This window comes from Thunnus albacares, chromosome 18 (genome assembly GCF_914725855.1).
Source record: "Thunnus albacares chromosome 18, fThuAlb1.1, whole genome shotgun sequence".
Taxonomy (NCBI): domain Eukaryota; kingdom Metazoa; phylum Chordata; class Actinopteri; order Scombriformes; family Scombridae; genus Thunnus; species Thunnus albacares.
This window is the reverse complement of record NC_058123.1, coordinates 21,602,501-21,616,656: the sequence shown is the minus strand read 5'-3', so window position 1 is coordinate 21,616,656 and position 14,156 is coordinate 21,602,501. Positions and strand designations below refer to the sequence as shown.

Here is a 14,156-nt window from a genome sequence, read left to right as displayed (position 1 = left end):
TTGGAACTCTTGGGAAGCTAAGACATCCAAAGAAGGAGTTGAGAGTGGAAGGGCTACGCCTTCATGTTGAAGGTATCAGTTCCCCTGGTAGGAGACTTCAGTAAAGGCCAGGAGCATACTGCAAGTGCTGCATATCCGCTCTGTTCTGGAAATGCCTCGTGATCCCTTAAAAAGTGCAAGAGGAGGCAGGGGAAGACAGCATTCACGCGTTTTTGCTGAGCATGCAACCGCCGCAACCTGACCTAGAAAGCGCAGACAAACAGATGGATGGATCCAACAGTGGTTGCTTGGAAAAAAGGTACACTGTGTAAATTTCACCCAGATGCAATCACATGGTTAAGGCTGTCTGTGGGTCATTGGTGTAGGGGTATAATTCTTGCTTAGGGTGTGAGCGGTCCCGGGTTCAAATTCTGGACGAGCCCTGAGATTCAGGAATTTGAGTGCTTCTTTTGGGTTGTCTGTTTTCATTTTTCAAGTTTGAAACCTTTAGGAACAGTGGGAAAGCTACAACATACTAGGGAGGTGAGAGTCAAACTGCTCCACCTACATGTTGAAGTTCCCAGTTCAAATGTTTGGGAGGTATGCCGGGCACATCAAGGCTGGAAGAGACTTCAGTAGATTCCGCTGCAAGCTGACATGGAAATTGAAGACAAATTGATGAATGGCAGGATGGATCCAACAGTAGTTGCTGGGGAGAAGGTACACTGAACCAAATTCTCCCAGCTGCAATGGCATGGCTGAAGTGCTCTGTGGCTCGTTGGTCTAGGGGTATGATTCTCGCTTTGGGTGCGAGAGGTCCCAGGTTCAAATCCCGGACGAGCCCAGGAGTCAGGAATGTGGCTACTTACGGTGGGGTTTCTGCCAAGGTTTGGAACTCTTGGGAAGCTAAGACATCCTAAGAAGGAGTTGAGAGTGGAAGTGCTACGCCTACATGTTGAAGGTACCAGTTGAGATGTATGCTGGTCACATCCCCCTGCTAGGAGACTGCTGTAAATGGAGGAGGAGCATACTGTAAGTGCTGCATATCCTCTCTCTTATCGAAATGCCTCGTGATCCCCCTAAACAGTGCAGGTGGAGGAGGCGGGGAAGACAGCATTTAGCCATTTTTGCTGAGCATGCAACCACTGCAACCTGACCTGGAAAGTGAAGACAAATAGACGGATGGATCCAACGGTGGTTGCTGGGAAAAAAGGCACACGCTGCAAATTTCGACCCGCTGCAATCGTATTGTTGTTGCTTTCTGCGGCTCGTTGGTCTAGGGGTATGATTTTCGCTTCGAGTGCGAGAGGTCCCGGGTTCAAATCCCGGACGAGCCCAAAGGTCAGGAATGTGGCTGCCTATTATGGGTTATGTGGCTAGTTCTTAAAAGTGTTGGGAAGCTAATACATCCTAAGAAGGGGTTGAGAGTGGAAGTGCTCTACCTACATGTTGAAGGAGTCAGTCAAGTCAGTTTGGAGGTACGCTGGGCATGTCCTCTTGGGAGGAGACTTCAGTAGACACCAGGAGCATACTGAAAGTGCTGCATTTCCGTTGTGTTCTTAAAATGCCTCACGATCCCCTAGGAAGTGCAAGAGGAGGCGGGGAAGACAGCATTTAGGCATTAATGCTAAACATGCAACCGCTGCAACCTGACCTGGAAAGTGAAGACAATTAGACGGATAGATGGATGGATGCAACAGCAGTTGCTTGAAAAAAAGGTACACTGTTTAGATTTCACCCGTCTGGAATCGCACGGTTAATGCTGTTCGTGGCTCGTTGGTCTAGGGGTATGATTCTCGCTTCGGGTGCGAGAGGTCACAGGTTCAAATCCCGGACGAGCCCAGGAGTCAGGAATGTGGCTACTTACTGTGGGTTAGCTGGCTAGGTTTGGAACTCTCGGGAAGCTAAGACATGCAAAGGAGGAGTTGAGAGTGGAAAGGCTACGCCTACATGTTGAAGGTATCAGTTGAGAGGTATGCTGGTCACGTCCCCCTGCTAGGAGACTGCTTTAAATGGAGGAGGAGCATACTGTAAGTGCTGCATATCCTCTCTCTTATCGAAATGCCTCGTGATCCCCCTAAACAGTGCAGGTGGAGGAGGCGGGGAAGACAGCATTTAGCCATTTTTGCTGAGCATGCAACCACTGCAACCTGTGGGTTATGTGGCTAGTTCTTAAAAGTGTTGGGAAGCTAATACATCCTAAGAAGGGGTTGAGAGTGGAAGTGCTCTACCTACATGTTGAAGGTGTCAGTCAAGTCAGTTGGGAGGTACGCTGGGCATGTCCTCTTGGGAGGAGACTTCAGTAGACACCAGGAGCATACTGAAAGTGCTGCATTTCCGTTGTGTTCTTAAAATGCCTCAAGATCCCCTAGGAAGTGCAAGAGGAGGCGTGGAAGACAGCATTTAGGCATTAATGCTAAACATGCAACCGCTGCAACCTGACCTGGAAAGTGAAGACAATTAGACGGATAGATGGATGGATGCAACAGCAGTTGCTTGAAAAAAAGGTACACTGTTTAGATTTCACCCGTCTGGAATCGCACGGTTAATGCTCTTCGTGGCTCGTTGGTCTAGGGGTATGATTCTCGCTTCGGGTGCGAGAGGTCCCGGGTTCAAATCCCGGACGAGCCCAGGAGTCAGGAATGTGGCTACTTACTGTGGGTTAGCTGGCTAGGTTTGGAACTCTTGGGAAGCTAAGACATCCAAAGAAGGAGTTGAGAGTGGAAGGGCTACGCCTACATGTTGAAGGTATCAGTTCCCCTGGTAGGAGACTGCAGTAAAGGCCAGGAGCATACTGCAAGTGCTGCATATCCACTCTGTTCTGGAAATGCCTCGTGATCCCTTAAAAAGTGCAAGAGGAGGCAGGGGAAGACAGCATTCACGTGTTTTTGCTGAGCATGCAACCGCCGCAACCTGACCTAGAAAGCGCAGACAAACAGATGGATGGATCCAACAGTGGTTGCTTGGAAAAAAGGTACACTGTGTAAATTTCACCCAGATGCAATCACATGGTTAAGGCTGTCTGTGGGTCATTGGTGTAGGGGTATAATTGTTGCTTAGGGTGTGAGCGGTCCCGGGTTCAAATTCTGGACGAGCCCTGAGATTCAGGAATTTGAGTGCTTCTTTTGGGTTGTCTGTTTTCATTTTTCAAGTTTGAAACCTTTAGGAACAGTGGGAAAGCTACAACATACTAGGGAGGTGAGAGTCAAACTGCTCCACCTACATGTTGAAGTTCCCAGTTCAAATGTTTGGGAGGTATGCCGGGCACATCAAGGCTGGAAGAGACTTCAGTAGATTCCGCTGCAAGCTGACATGGAAATTGAAGACAAATTGATGAATGGCAGGATGGATCCGACAGTAGTTGCTGGGGAGAAGGTACACTGAACCAAATTCTCCCAGCTGCAATGGCATGGCTGAAGTGCTCTGTGGCTCGTTGGTCTAGGGGTATGATTCTCGCTTTGGGTGCGAGAGGTCCCGGGTTCAAATCCCGGACGAGCCCAGGAGTCCGAAATGTGGCTACTTACTGTGGGGTTTCTGCCAAGGTTTGGAACTGTTGGGAAGCTAAGACATCCTAAGAAGGAGTTGAGAGTGGAAGTGCTACGCCTACATGTTGAAGGTACCAGTTGAGAGGTATGCTGGTCACGTCCCCCTGCTAGGAGACTGCTTTAAATGGAGGAGGAGCATACTGTAAGTGCTGCATATCCTCTCTCTTATCGAAATGCCTCGTGATCCCCCTAAACAGTGCAGGTGGAGGAGGCGTGGAAGACAGCATTTAGCCATTTTTGCTGAGCATGCAACCACTGCAACCTGACCTGGAAAGCGAAGACAAATAGACGGATGGATCCAACGGTGGTTGCTGGGAAAAAAGGCACACGCTGCAAATTTCGACCCGCTGCAATCGTATTGTTGCTGCTTTCTGCGGCTCGTTGGTCTAGGGGTATGATTCTCGCTTAGGGTGCGAGAGGTCCCGGGTTCAAATCCCGGACGAGCCCAAAGGTCAGGAATGTGGCTGCCTATTGTGGGTTATGTGGCTAGTTCTTAAAAGTGTTGGGAAGCTAATACATCCTAAGAAGGGGTTGAGAGTGGAAGTGCTCTACCTACATGTTGAAGGAGTCAGTTGGGAGGTACGCTGGCCATGTCCTCTTGGGAGGAGACTTCAGTAGACACCAGGAGCATACTGAAAGTGCTGCATTTCCGTTGTGTTCTTAAAATGCCTCACGATCCCCTAGGAAGTGCAAGAGGAGGCGGGGAAGACAGCATTTAGGCATTAATGCTAAACATGCAACCGCTGCAACCTGACCTGGAAAGTGAAGACAATTAGATGGATGGATGCAACAGCAGTTGCTTGAAAAAAAGGTACACTGTTTAGATTTCACCCGTCTTGAATCGCACGGTTAATGCTCTTCGTGGCTCGTTGGTCTAGGGGTATGATTCTCGCTTCGGGTGCGAGAGGTCCCGGGTTCAAATCCCGGACGAGCCCAGGAGTCAGGAATGTGGCTACTTACTGTGGGTTAGCTGGCTAGGTTTGGAACTCTTGGGAAGCTAAGACATCCAAAGAAGGAGTTGAGAGTGGAAGGGCTACGCCTACATGTTGAAGGTATCAGTTCCCCTGGTAGGAGACTTCAGTAAAGGCCAGGAGCATACTGCAAGTGCTGCATATCCGCTCTGTTCTGGAAATGCCTCGTGATCCCTTAAAAAGTGCAAGAGGAGGCAGGGGAAGACAGCATTCACGCGTTTTTGCTGAGCATGCAACCGCCGCAACCTGACCTAGAAAGCGCAGACAAACAGATGGATGGATCCAACAGTGGTTGCTTGGAAAAAAGGTACACTGTGTAAATTTCACCCAGATGCAATCACATGGTTAAGGCTGTCTGTGGGTCATTGGTGTAGGGGTGTAATTGTTGCTTAGGGTGTGAGCGGTCCCGGGTTCAAATTCTGGACCAGCCCTGAGATTCAGGAATTTGAGTGCTTCTTTTGGGTTGTCTGTTTTCATTTTTCAAGTTTGAAACCTTTAGGAACAGTGGGAAAGCTACAACATACTAGGGAGGTGAGAGTCAAACTGCTCCACCTACATGTTGAAGTTCCCAGTTCAAATGTTTGGGAGGTATGCCGGGCACATCAAGGCTGGAAGAGACTTCAGTAGATTCCGCTGCAAGCTGACATGGAAATTGAAGACAAATTGATGAATGGCAGGATGGATCCAACAGTAGTTGCTGGGGAGAAGGTACACTGAACCAAATTCTCCCAGCTGCAATGGCATGGCTGAAGTGCTCTGTGGCTCGTTGGTCTAGGGGTATGATTCTCGCTTTGGGTGCGAGAGGTCCCGGGTTCAAATCCCGGACGAGCCCAGGAGGCAGGAATGTGGCTACTTACTGTGGGGTTTCTGCCAAGGTTTGGAACTGTTGGGAAGCTAAGACATCCTAAGAAGGAGTTGAGAGTGGAAGTGCTACGCCTACATGTTGAAGGTACCAGTTGAGAGGTATGCTGGTCACGTCCCCCTGCTAGGAGACTGCTTTAAATGGAGGAGGAGCATACTGTAAGTGCTGCATATCCTCTCTCTTATCGAAATGCCTCGTGATCCCCCTAAACAGTGCAGGTGGAGGAGGCGTGGAAGACAGCATTTAGCCATTTTTGCTGAGCATGCAACCACTGCAACCTGACCTGGAAAGCGAAGACAAATAGACGGATGGATCCAACGGTGGTTGCTGGGAAAAAAGGCACACGCTGCAAATTTCGACCCGCTGCAATCGTATTGTTGCTGCTTTCTGCGGCTCGTTGGTCTAGGGGTATGATTCTCGCTTAGGGTGCGAGAGGTCCCGGGTTCAAATCCCGGACGAGCCCAAAGGTCAGGAATGTGGCTGCCTATTGTGGGTTATGTGGCTAGTTCTTAAAAGTGTTGGGAAGCTAATACATCCTAAGAAGGGGTTGAGAGTGGAAGTGCTCTACCTACATGTTGAAGGAGTCAGTTGGGAGGTACGCTGGGCATGTCCTCTTGGGAGGAGACTTCAGTAGACACCAGGAGCATACTGAAAGTGCTGCATTTCCGTTGTGTTCTTAAAATGCCTCACGATCCCCTAGGAAGTGCAAGAGGAGGCGGGGAAGACAGCATTTAGGCATTAATGCTAAACATGCAACCGCTGCAACCTGACCTGGAAAGTGAAGACAATTAGATGGATGGATGCAACAGCATTTGCTTGAAAAAAGGGTACACTGTTTAGATTTCACCCGTCTGGAATCGCACGGTTAATGCTGTTCGTGGCTCGTTGGTCTAGGGGTATGATTCTCGCTTCGGGTGCGAGAGGTCCCGGGTTCAAATCCCGGACGAGCCCAGGAGTCAGGAATGTGGCTACTTACTGTGGGTTAGCTGGCTAGGTTTGGAACTCTTGGGAAGCTAAGACATCCAAAGAAGGAGTTGAGAGTGGAAGGGCTACGCCTACATGTTGAAGGTATCAGTTCCCCTGGCAGGAGACTTCAGTAAAGGCCAGGAGCATACTGCAAGTGCTGCATATCCGCTCTGTTCTGGAAATGCCTCGTGATCCCTTAAAAAGTGCAAGAGGAGGCAGGGGAAGACAGCATTCACGCGTTTTTGCTGAGCATGCAACCGCCGCAACCTGACCTAGAAAGCGCAGACAAACAGATGGATGGATCCAACAGTGGTTGCTTGGAAAAAAGGTACACTGTGTAAATTTCACCCAGATGCAATCACATGGTTAAGGCTGTCTGTGGGTCATTGGTGTAGGGGTGTAATTGTTGCTTAGGGTGTGAGCGGTCCCGGGTTCAAATTCTGGACCAGCCCTGAGATTCAGGAATTTGAGTGCTTCTTTTGGGTTGTCTGTTTTCATTTTTCAAGTTTGAAACCTTTAGGAACAGTGGGAAAGCTACAACATACTAGGGAGGTGAGAGTCAAACTGCTCCACCTACATGTTGAAGTTCCCAGTTCAAATGTTTGGGAGGTATGCCGGGCACATCAAGGCTGGAAGAGACTTCAGTAGATTCCGCTGCAAGCTGACATGGAAATTGAAGACAAATTGATGAATGGCAGGATGGATCCAACAGTAGTTGCTGGGGAGAAGGTACACTGAACCAAATTCTCCCAGCTGCAATGGCATGGCTGAAGTGCTCTGTGGCTCGTTGGTCTAGGGGTATGATTCTCGCTTTGGGTGCGAGAGGTCCCGGGTTCAAATCCCGGACGAGCCCAGGAGGCAGGAATGTGGCTACTTACTGTGGGGTTTCTGCCAAGGTTTGGAACTGTTGGGAAGCTAAGACATCCTAAGAAGGAGTTGAGAGTGGAAGTGCTACGCCTACATGTTGAAGGTACCAGTTGAGAGGTATGCTGGTCACGTCCCCCTGCTAGGAGACTGCTTTAAATGGAGGAGGAGCATACTGTAAGTGCTGCATATCCTCTCTCTTATCGAAATGCCTCGTGATCCCCCTAAACAGTGCAGGTGGAGGAGGCGTGGAAGACAGCATTTAGCCATTTTTGCTGAGCATGCAACCACTGCAACCTGACCTGGAAAGTGAAGACAATTAGACGGATGGATCCAACGGTGGTAGCTGGGAAAAAAGGCACACGCTGCAAATTTCGACCCGCTGCAATCGTATTGTTGCTGCTTTCTGCGGCTCGTTGGTCTAGGGGTATGATTCTCGCTTAGGGTGCGAGAGGTCCCGGGTTCAAATCCCGGACGAGCCCAAAGGTCAGGAATGTGGCTGCCTATTGTGGGTTATGTGGCTAGTTCTTAAAAGTGTTGGGAAGCTAATACATCCTAAGAAGGGGTTGAGAGTGGAAGTGCTCTACCTACATGTTGAAGGAGTCAGTTGGGAGGTACGCTGGGCATGTCCTCTTGGGAGGAGACTTCAGTAGACACCAGGAGCATACTGAAAGTGCTGCATTTCCGTTGTGTTCTTAAAATGCCTCACGATCCCCTAGGAAGTGCAAGAGGAGGCGGGGAAGACAGCATTTAGGCATTAATGCTAAACATGCAACCGCTGCAACCTGACCTGGAAAGTGAAGACAATTAGATGGATGGATGCAACAGCAGTTGCTTGAAAAAAAGGTACACTGTTTAGATTTCACCCGTCTGGAATCGCACGGTTAATGCTGTTCGTGGCTCGTTGGTCTAGGGGTATGATTCTCGCTTCGGGTGCGAGAGGTCCCGGGTTCAAATCCCGGACGAGCCCAGGAGTCAGGAATGTGGCTACTTACTGTGGGTTAGCTGGCTAGGTTTGGAACTCTTGGGAAGCTAAGACATCCAAAGAAGGAGTTGAGAGTGGAAGGGCTACGCCTACATGTTGAAGGTATCAGTTCCCCTGGTAGGAGACTTCAGTAAAGGCCAGGAGCATACTGCAAGTGCTGCATATCCGCTCTGTTCTGGAAATGCCTCGTGATCCCTTAAAAAGTGCAAGAGGAGGCAGGGGAAGACAGCATTCACGCGTTTTTGCTGAGCATGCAACCGCCGCAACCTGACCTAGAAAGCGCAGACAAACAGATGGATGGATCCAACAGTGGTTGCTTGGAAAAAAGGTACACTGTGTAAATTTCACCCAGATGCAATCACATGGTTAAGGCTGTCTGTGGGTCATTGGTGTAGGGGTGTAATTGTTGCTTAGGGTGTGAGCGGTCCCGGGTTCAAATTCTGGACCAGCCCTGAGATTCAGGAATTTGAGTGCTTCTTTTGGGTTGTCTGTTTTCATTTTTCAAGTTTGAAACCTTTAGGAACAGTGGGAAAGCTACAACATACTAGGGAGGTGAGAGTCAAACTGCTCCACCTACATGTTGAAGTTCCCAGTTCAAATGTTTGGGAGGTATGCCGGGCACATCAAGGCTGGAAGAGACTTCAGTAGATTCCGCTGCAAGCTGACATGGAAATTGAAGACAAATTGATGAATGGCAGGATGGATCCAACAGTAGTTGCTGGGGAGAAGGTACACTGAACCAAATTCTCCCAGCTGCAATGGCATGGCTGAAGTGCTCTGTGGCTCGTTGGTCTAGGGGTATGATTCTCGCTTTGGGTGCGAGAGGTCCCGGGTTCAAATCCCGGACGAGCCCAGGAGGCAGGAATGTGGCTACTTACTGTGGGGTTTCTGCCAAGGTTTGGAACTCTTGGGAAGCTAAGACATCCTAAGAAGGAGTTGAGAGTGGAAGTGCTACGCCTACATGTTGAAGGTACCAGTTGAGAGGTATGCTGGTCACGTCCCCCTGCTAGGAGACTGCTTTAAATGGAGGAGGAGCATACTGTAAGTGCTGCATATCCTCTCTCTTATCGAAATGCCTCGTGATCCCCCTAAACAGTGCAGGTGGAGGAGGCGTGGAAGACAGCATTTAGCCATTTTTGCTGAGCATGCAACCACTGCAACCTGACCTGGAAAGCGAAGACAAATAGACGGATGGATCCAACGGTGGTAGCTGGGAAAAAAGGCACACGCTGCAAATTTCGACCCGCTGCAATCGTATTGTTGCTGCTTTCTGCGGCTCGTTGGTCTAGGGGTATGATTCTCGCTTAGGGTGCGAGAGGTCCCGGGTTCAAATCCCGGACGAGCCCAAAGGTCAGGAATGTGGCTGCCTATTGTGGGTTATGTGGCTAGTTCTTAAAAGTGTTGGGAAGCTAATACATCCTAAGAAGGGGTTGAGAGTGGAAGTGCTCTACCTACATGTTGAAGGAGTCAGTTGGGAGGTACGCTGGGCATGTCCTCTTGGGAGGAGACTTCAGTAGACACCAGGAGCATACTGAAAGTGCTGCATTTCCGTTGTGTTCTTAAAATGCCTCACGATCCCCTAGGAAGTGCAAGAGGAGGCGGGGAAGACAGCATTTAGGCATTAATGCTAAACATGCAACCGCTGCAACCTGACCTGGAAAGTGAAGACAATTAGATGGATGGATGCAACAGCAGTTGCTTGAAAAAAAGGTACACTGTTTAGATTTCACCCGTCTGGAATCGCACGGTTAATGCTGTTCGTGGCTCGTTGGTCTAGGGGTATGATTCTCGCTTCGGGTGCGAGAGGTTCCGGGTTCAAATCCCGGACGAGCCCAGGAGTCAGGAATGTGGCTACTTACTGTGGGTTAGCTGGCTAGGTTTGGAACTCTTGGGAAGCTAAGACATCCAAAGAAGGAGTTGAGAGTGGAAGGGCTACGCCTACATGTTGAAGGTATCAGTTCCCCTGGTAGGAGACTTCAGTAAAGGCCAGGAGCATACTGCAAGTGCTGCATATCCGCTCTGTTCTGGAAATGCCTCGTGATCCCTTAAAAAGTGCAAGAGGAGGCAGGGGAAGACAGCATTCACGCGTTTTTGCTGAGCATGCAACCGCCGCAACCTGACCTAGAAAGCGCAGACAAACAGATGGATGGATCCAACAGTGGTTGCTTGGAAAAAAGGTACACTGTGTAAATTTCACCCAGATGCAATCACATGGTTAAGGCTGTCTGTGGGTCATTGGTGTAGGGGTGTAATTGTTGCTTAGGGTGTGAGCGGTCCCGGGTTCAAATTCTGGACCAGCCCTGAGATTCAGGAATTTGAGTGCTTCTTTTGGGTTGTCTGTTTTCATTTTTCAAGTTTGAAACCTTTAGGAACAGTGGGAAAGCTACAACATACTAGGGAGGTGAGAGTCAAACTGCTCCACCTGCATGTTGAAGTTCCCAGTTCAAATGTTTGGGAGGTATGCCGGGCACATCAAGGCTGGAAGAGACTTCAGTAGATTCCGCTGCAAGCTGACATGGAAATTGAAGACAAATTGATGAATGGCAGGATGGATCCAACAGTAGTTGCTGGGGAGAAGGTACACTGAACCAAATTCTCCCAGCTGCAATGGCATGGCTGAAGTGCTCTGTGGCTCGTTGGTCTAGGGGTATGATTCTCGCTTTGGGTGCGAGAGGTCCCGGGTTCAAATCCCGGACGAGCCCAGGAGGCAGGAATGTGGCTACTTACTGTGGGGTTTCTGCCAAGGTTTGGAACTCTTGGGAAGCTAAGACATCCTAAGAAGGAGTTGAGAGTGGAAGTGCTACGCCTACATGTTGAAGGTACCAGTTGAGAGGTATGCTGGTCACGTCCCCCTGCTAGGAGACTGCTTTAAATGGAGGAGGAGCATACTGTAAGTGCTGCATATCCTCTCTCTTATCGAAATGCCTCGTGATCCCCCTAAACAGTGCAGGTGGAGGAGGCGTGGAAGACAGCATTTAGCCATTTTTGCTGAGCATGCAACCACTGCAACCTGACCTGGAAAGCGAAGACAAATAGACGGATGGATCCAACGGTGGTAGCTGGGAAAAAAGGCACACGCTGCAAATTTCGACCCGCTGCAATCGTATTGTTGCTGCTTTCTGCGGCTCGTTGGTCTAGGGGTATGATTCTCGCTTAGGGTGCGAGAGGTCCCGGGTTCAAATCCCGGACGAGCCCAAAGGTCAGGAATGTGGCTGCCTATTGTGGGTTATGTGGCTAGTTCTTAAAAGTGTTGGGAAGCTAATACATCCTAAGAAGGGGTTGAGAGTGGAAGTGCTCTACCTACATGTTGAAGGAGTCAGTTGGGAGGTACGCTGGGCATGTCCTCTTGGGAGGAGACTTCAGTAGACACCAGGAGCATACTGAAAGTGCTGCATTTCCGTTGTGTTCTTAAAATGCCTCACGATCCCCTAGGAAGTGCAAGAGGAGGCGGGGAAGACAGCATTTAGGCATTAATGCTAAACATGCAACCGCTGCAACCTGACCTGGAAAGTGAAGACAATTAGATGGATGGATGCAACAGCAGTTGCTTGAAAAAAAGGTACACTGTTTAGATTTCACCCGTCTGGAATCGCACGGTTAATGCTGTTCGTGGCTCGTTGGTCTAGGGGTATGATTCTCGCTTCGGGTGCGAGAGGTTCCGGGTTCAAATCCCGGACGAGCCCAGGAGTCAGGAATGTGGCTACTTACTGTGGGTTAGCTGGCTAGGTTTGGAACTCTTGGGAAGCTAAGACATCCAAAGAAGGAGTTGAGAGTGGAAGGGCTACGCCTACATGTTGAAGGTATCAGTTCCCCTGGTAGGAGACTTCAGTAAAGGCCAGGAGCATACTGCAAGTGCTGCATATCCGCTCTGTTCTGGAAATGCCTCGTGATCCCTTAAAAAGTGCAAGAGGAGGCAGGGGAAGACAGCATTCACGCGTTTTTGCTGAGCATGCAACCGCCGCAACCTGACCTAGAAAGCGCAGACAAACAGATGGATGGATCCAACAGTGGTTGCTTGGAAAAAAGGTACACTGTGTAAATTTCACCCAGATGCAATCACATGGTTAAGGCTGTCTGTGGGTCATTGGTGTAGGGGTGTAATTGTTGCTTAGGGTGTGAGCGGTCCCGGGTTCAAATTCTGGACCAGCCCTGAGATTCAGGAATTTGAGTGCTTCTTTTGGGTTGTCTGTTTTCATTTTTCAAGTTTGAAACCTTTAGGAACAGTGGGAAAGCTACAACATACTAGGGAGGTGAGAGTCAAACTGCTCCACCTACATGTTGAAGTTCCCAGTTCAAATGTTTGGGAGGTATGCCGGGCACATCAAGGCTGGAAGAGACTTCAGTAGATTCCGCTGCAAGCTGACATGGAAATTGAAGACAAATTGATGAATGGCAGGATGGATCCAACAGTAGTTGCTGGGGAGAAGGTACACTGAACCAAATTCTCCCAGCTGCAATGGCATGGCTGAAGTGCTCTGTGGCTCGTTGGTCTAGGGGTATGATTCTCGCTTTGGGTGCGAGAGGTCCCGGGTTCAAATCCCGGACGAGCCCAGGAGGCAGGAATGTGGCTACTTACTGTGGGGTTTCTGCCAAGGTTTGGAACTCTTGGGAAGCTAAGACATCCTAAGAAGGAGTTGAGAGTGGAAGTGCTACGCCTACATGTTGAAGGTACCAGTTGAGAGGTATGCTGGTCACGTCCCCCTGCTAGGAGACTGCTTTAAATGGAGGAGGAGCATACTGTAAGTGCTGCATATCCTCTCTCTTATCGAAATGCCTCGTGATCCCCCTAAACAGTGCAGGTGGAGGAGGCGTGGAAGACAGCATTTAGCCATTTTTGCTGAGCATGCAACCACTGCAACCTGACCTGGAAAGCGAAGACAAATAGACGGATGGATCCAACGGTGGTTGCTGGGAAAAAAGGCACACGCTGCAAATTTCGACCCGCTGCAATCGTATTGTTGCTGCTTTCTGCGGCTCGTTGGTCTAGGGGTATGATTCTCGCTTAGGGTGCGAGAGGTCCCGGGTTCAAATCCCGGACGAGCCCAAAGGTCAGGAATGTGGCTGCCTATTGTGGGTTATGTGGCTAGTTCTTAAAAGTGTTGGGAAGCTAATACATCCTAAGAAGGGGTTGAGAGTGGAAGTGCTCTACCTACATGTTGAAGGAGTCAGTTGGGAGGTACGCTGGGCATGTCCTCTTGGGAGGAGACTTCAGTAGACACCAGGAGCATACTGAAAGTGCTGCATTTCCGTTGTGTTCTTAAAATGCCTCACGATCCCCTAGGAAGTGCAAGAGGAGGCGGGGAAGACAGCATTTAGGCATTAATGCTAAACATGCAACCGCTGCAACCTGACCTGGAAAGTGAAGACAATTAGATGGATGGATGCAACAGCATTTGCTTGAAAAAAAGGTACACTGTTTAGATTTCACCCGTCTGGAATCGCACGGTTAATGCTGTTCGTGGCTCGTTGGTCTAGGGGTATGATTCTCGCTTCGGGTGCGAGAGGTCCCGGGTTCAAATCCCGGACGAGCCCAGGAGTCAGGAATGTGGCTACTTACTGTGGGTTAGCTGGCTAGGTTTGGAACTCTTGGGAAGCTAAGACATCCAAAGAAGGAGTTGAGAGTGGAAGGGCTACGCCTACATGTTGAAGGTATCAGTTCCCCTGGCAGGAGACTTCAGTAAAGGCCAGGAGCATACTGCAAGTGCTGCATATCCGCTCTGTTCTGGAAATGCCTCGTGATCCCTTAAAAAGTGCAAGAGGAGGCAGGGGAAGACAGCATTCACGCGTTTTTGCTGAGCATGCAACCGCCGCAACCTGACCTAGAAAGCGCAGACAAACAGATGGATGGATCCAACAGTGGTTGCTTGGAAAAAAGGTACACTGTGTAAATTTCACCCAGATGCAATCACATGGTTAAGGCTGTCTGTGGGTCATTGGTGTAGGGGTGTAATTGTTGCTTAGGGTGTGAGCGGTCCCGGGTTCAA

The 14,156-nt window shown here is 49.6% G+C and overlaps 21 non-coding genes across 21 annotated transcripts; all 21 read left to right on the top strand.

Annotated features, from left to right (window-relative positions):
• The first annotated feature begins 751 nt into the window (after window positions 1-751).
• trnap-ugg lies at window positions 752-823 on the top strand. The gene has a single exon. It is a non-coding gene; the product is annotated as a tRNA-Pro (tRNA).
• Window positions 824-1,244: 421 nt separating this feature from the next.
• Window positions 1,245-1,316, top strand: trnas-cga. The gene has a single exon. It is a non-coding gene; the product is annotated as a tRNA-Ser (tRNA).
• Window positions 1,317-2,538: 1,222 nt separating this feature from the next.
• trnap-cgg lies at window positions 2,539-2,610 on the top strand. Its single transcript has one exon. It is a non-coding gene; the product is annotated as a tRNA-Pro (tRNA).
• A 796-nt stretch (window positions 2,611-3,406) lies between these two features.
• On the top strand, window positions 3,407-3,478 carry trnap-ugg. Its single transcript has one exon. It is a non-coding gene; the product is annotated as a tRNA-Pro (tRNA).
• Window positions 3,479-3,899: 421 nt separating this feature from the next.
• On the top strand, window positions 3,900-3,971 carry trnap-agg. Its single transcript has one exon. It is a non-coding gene; the product is annotated as a tRNA-Pro (tRNA).
• Window positions 3,972-4,387: 416 nt separating this feature from the next.
• On the top strand, window positions 4,388-4,459 carry trnap-cgg. Its single transcript has one exon. It is a non-coding gene; the product is annotated as a tRNA-Pro (tRNA).
• Window positions 4,460-5,255: 796 nt separating this feature from the next.
• trnap-ugg lies at window positions 5,256-5,327 on the top strand. The gene has a single exon. It is a non-coding gene; the product is annotated as a tRNA-Pro (tRNA).
• Window positions 5,328-5,748: 421 nt separating this feature from the next.
• trnap-agg lies at window positions 5,749-5,820 on the top strand. The gene has a single exon. It is a non-coding gene; the product is annotated as a tRNA-Pro (tRNA).
• A 416-nt stretch (window positions 5,821-6,236) lies between these two features.
• Window positions 6,237-6,308, top strand: trnap-cgg. Its single transcript has one exon. It is a non-coding gene; the product is annotated as a tRNA-Pro (tRNA).
• Window positions 6,309-7,104: 796 nt separating this feature from the next.
• Window positions 7,105-7,176, top strand: trnap-ugg. Its single transcript has one exon. It is a non-coding gene; the product is annotated as a tRNA-Pro (tRNA).
• Window positions 7,177-7,597: 421 nt separating this feature from the next.
• trnap-agg lies at window positions 7,598-7,669 on the top strand. The gene has a single exon. It is a non-coding gene; the product is annotated as a tRNA-Pro (tRNA).
• A 416-nt stretch (window positions 7,670-8,085) lies between these two features.
• On the top strand, window positions 8,086-8,157 carry trnap-cgg. Its single transcript has one exon. It is a non-coding gene; the product is annotated as a tRNA-Pro (tRNA).
• A 796-nt stretch (window positions 8,158-8,953) lies between these two features.
• Window positions 8,954-9,025, top strand: trnap-ugg. The gene has a single exon. It is a non-coding gene; the product is annotated as a tRNA-Pro (tRNA).
• A 421-nt stretch (window positions 9,026-9,446) lies between these two features.
• On the top strand, window positions 9,447-9,518 carry trnap-agg. The gene has a single exon. It is a non-coding gene; the product is annotated as a tRNA-Pro (tRNA).
• Window positions 9,519-9,934: 416 nt separating this feature from the next.
• On the top strand, window positions 9,935-10,006 carry trnap-cgg. Its single transcript has one exon. It is a non-coding gene; the product is annotated as a tRNA-Pro (tRNA).
• Window positions 10,007-10,802: 796 nt separating this feature from the next.
• trnap-ugg lies at window positions 10,803-10,874 on the top strand. Its single transcript has one exon. It is a non-coding gene; the product is annotated as a tRNA-Pro (tRNA).
• A 421-nt stretch (window positions 10,875-11,295) lies between these two features.
• trnap-agg lies at window positions 11,296-11,367 on the top strand. The gene has a single exon. It is a non-coding gene; the product is annotated as a tRNA-Pro (tRNA).
• A 416-nt stretch (window positions 11,368-11,783) lies between these two features.
• trnap-cgg lies at window positions 11,784-11,855 on the top strand. Its single transcript has one exon. It is a non-coding gene; the product is annotated as a tRNA-Pro (tRNA).
• A 796-nt stretch (window positions 11,856-12,651) lies between these two features.
• Window positions 12,652-12,723, top strand: trnap-ugg. The gene has a single exon. It is a non-coding gene; the product is annotated as a tRNA-Pro (tRNA).
• A 421-nt stretch (window positions 12,724-13,144) lies between these two features.
• Window positions 13,145-13,216, top strand: trnap-agg. The gene has a single exon. It is a non-coding gene; the product is annotated as a tRNA-Pro (tRNA).
• A 416-nt stretch (window positions 13,217-13,632) lies between these two features.
• On the top strand, window positions 13,633-13,704 carry trnap-cgg. Its single transcript has one exon. It is a non-coding gene; the product is annotated as a tRNA-Pro (tRNA).
• The last annotated feature ends 452 nt before the right edge of the window (window positions 13,705-14,156 follow it).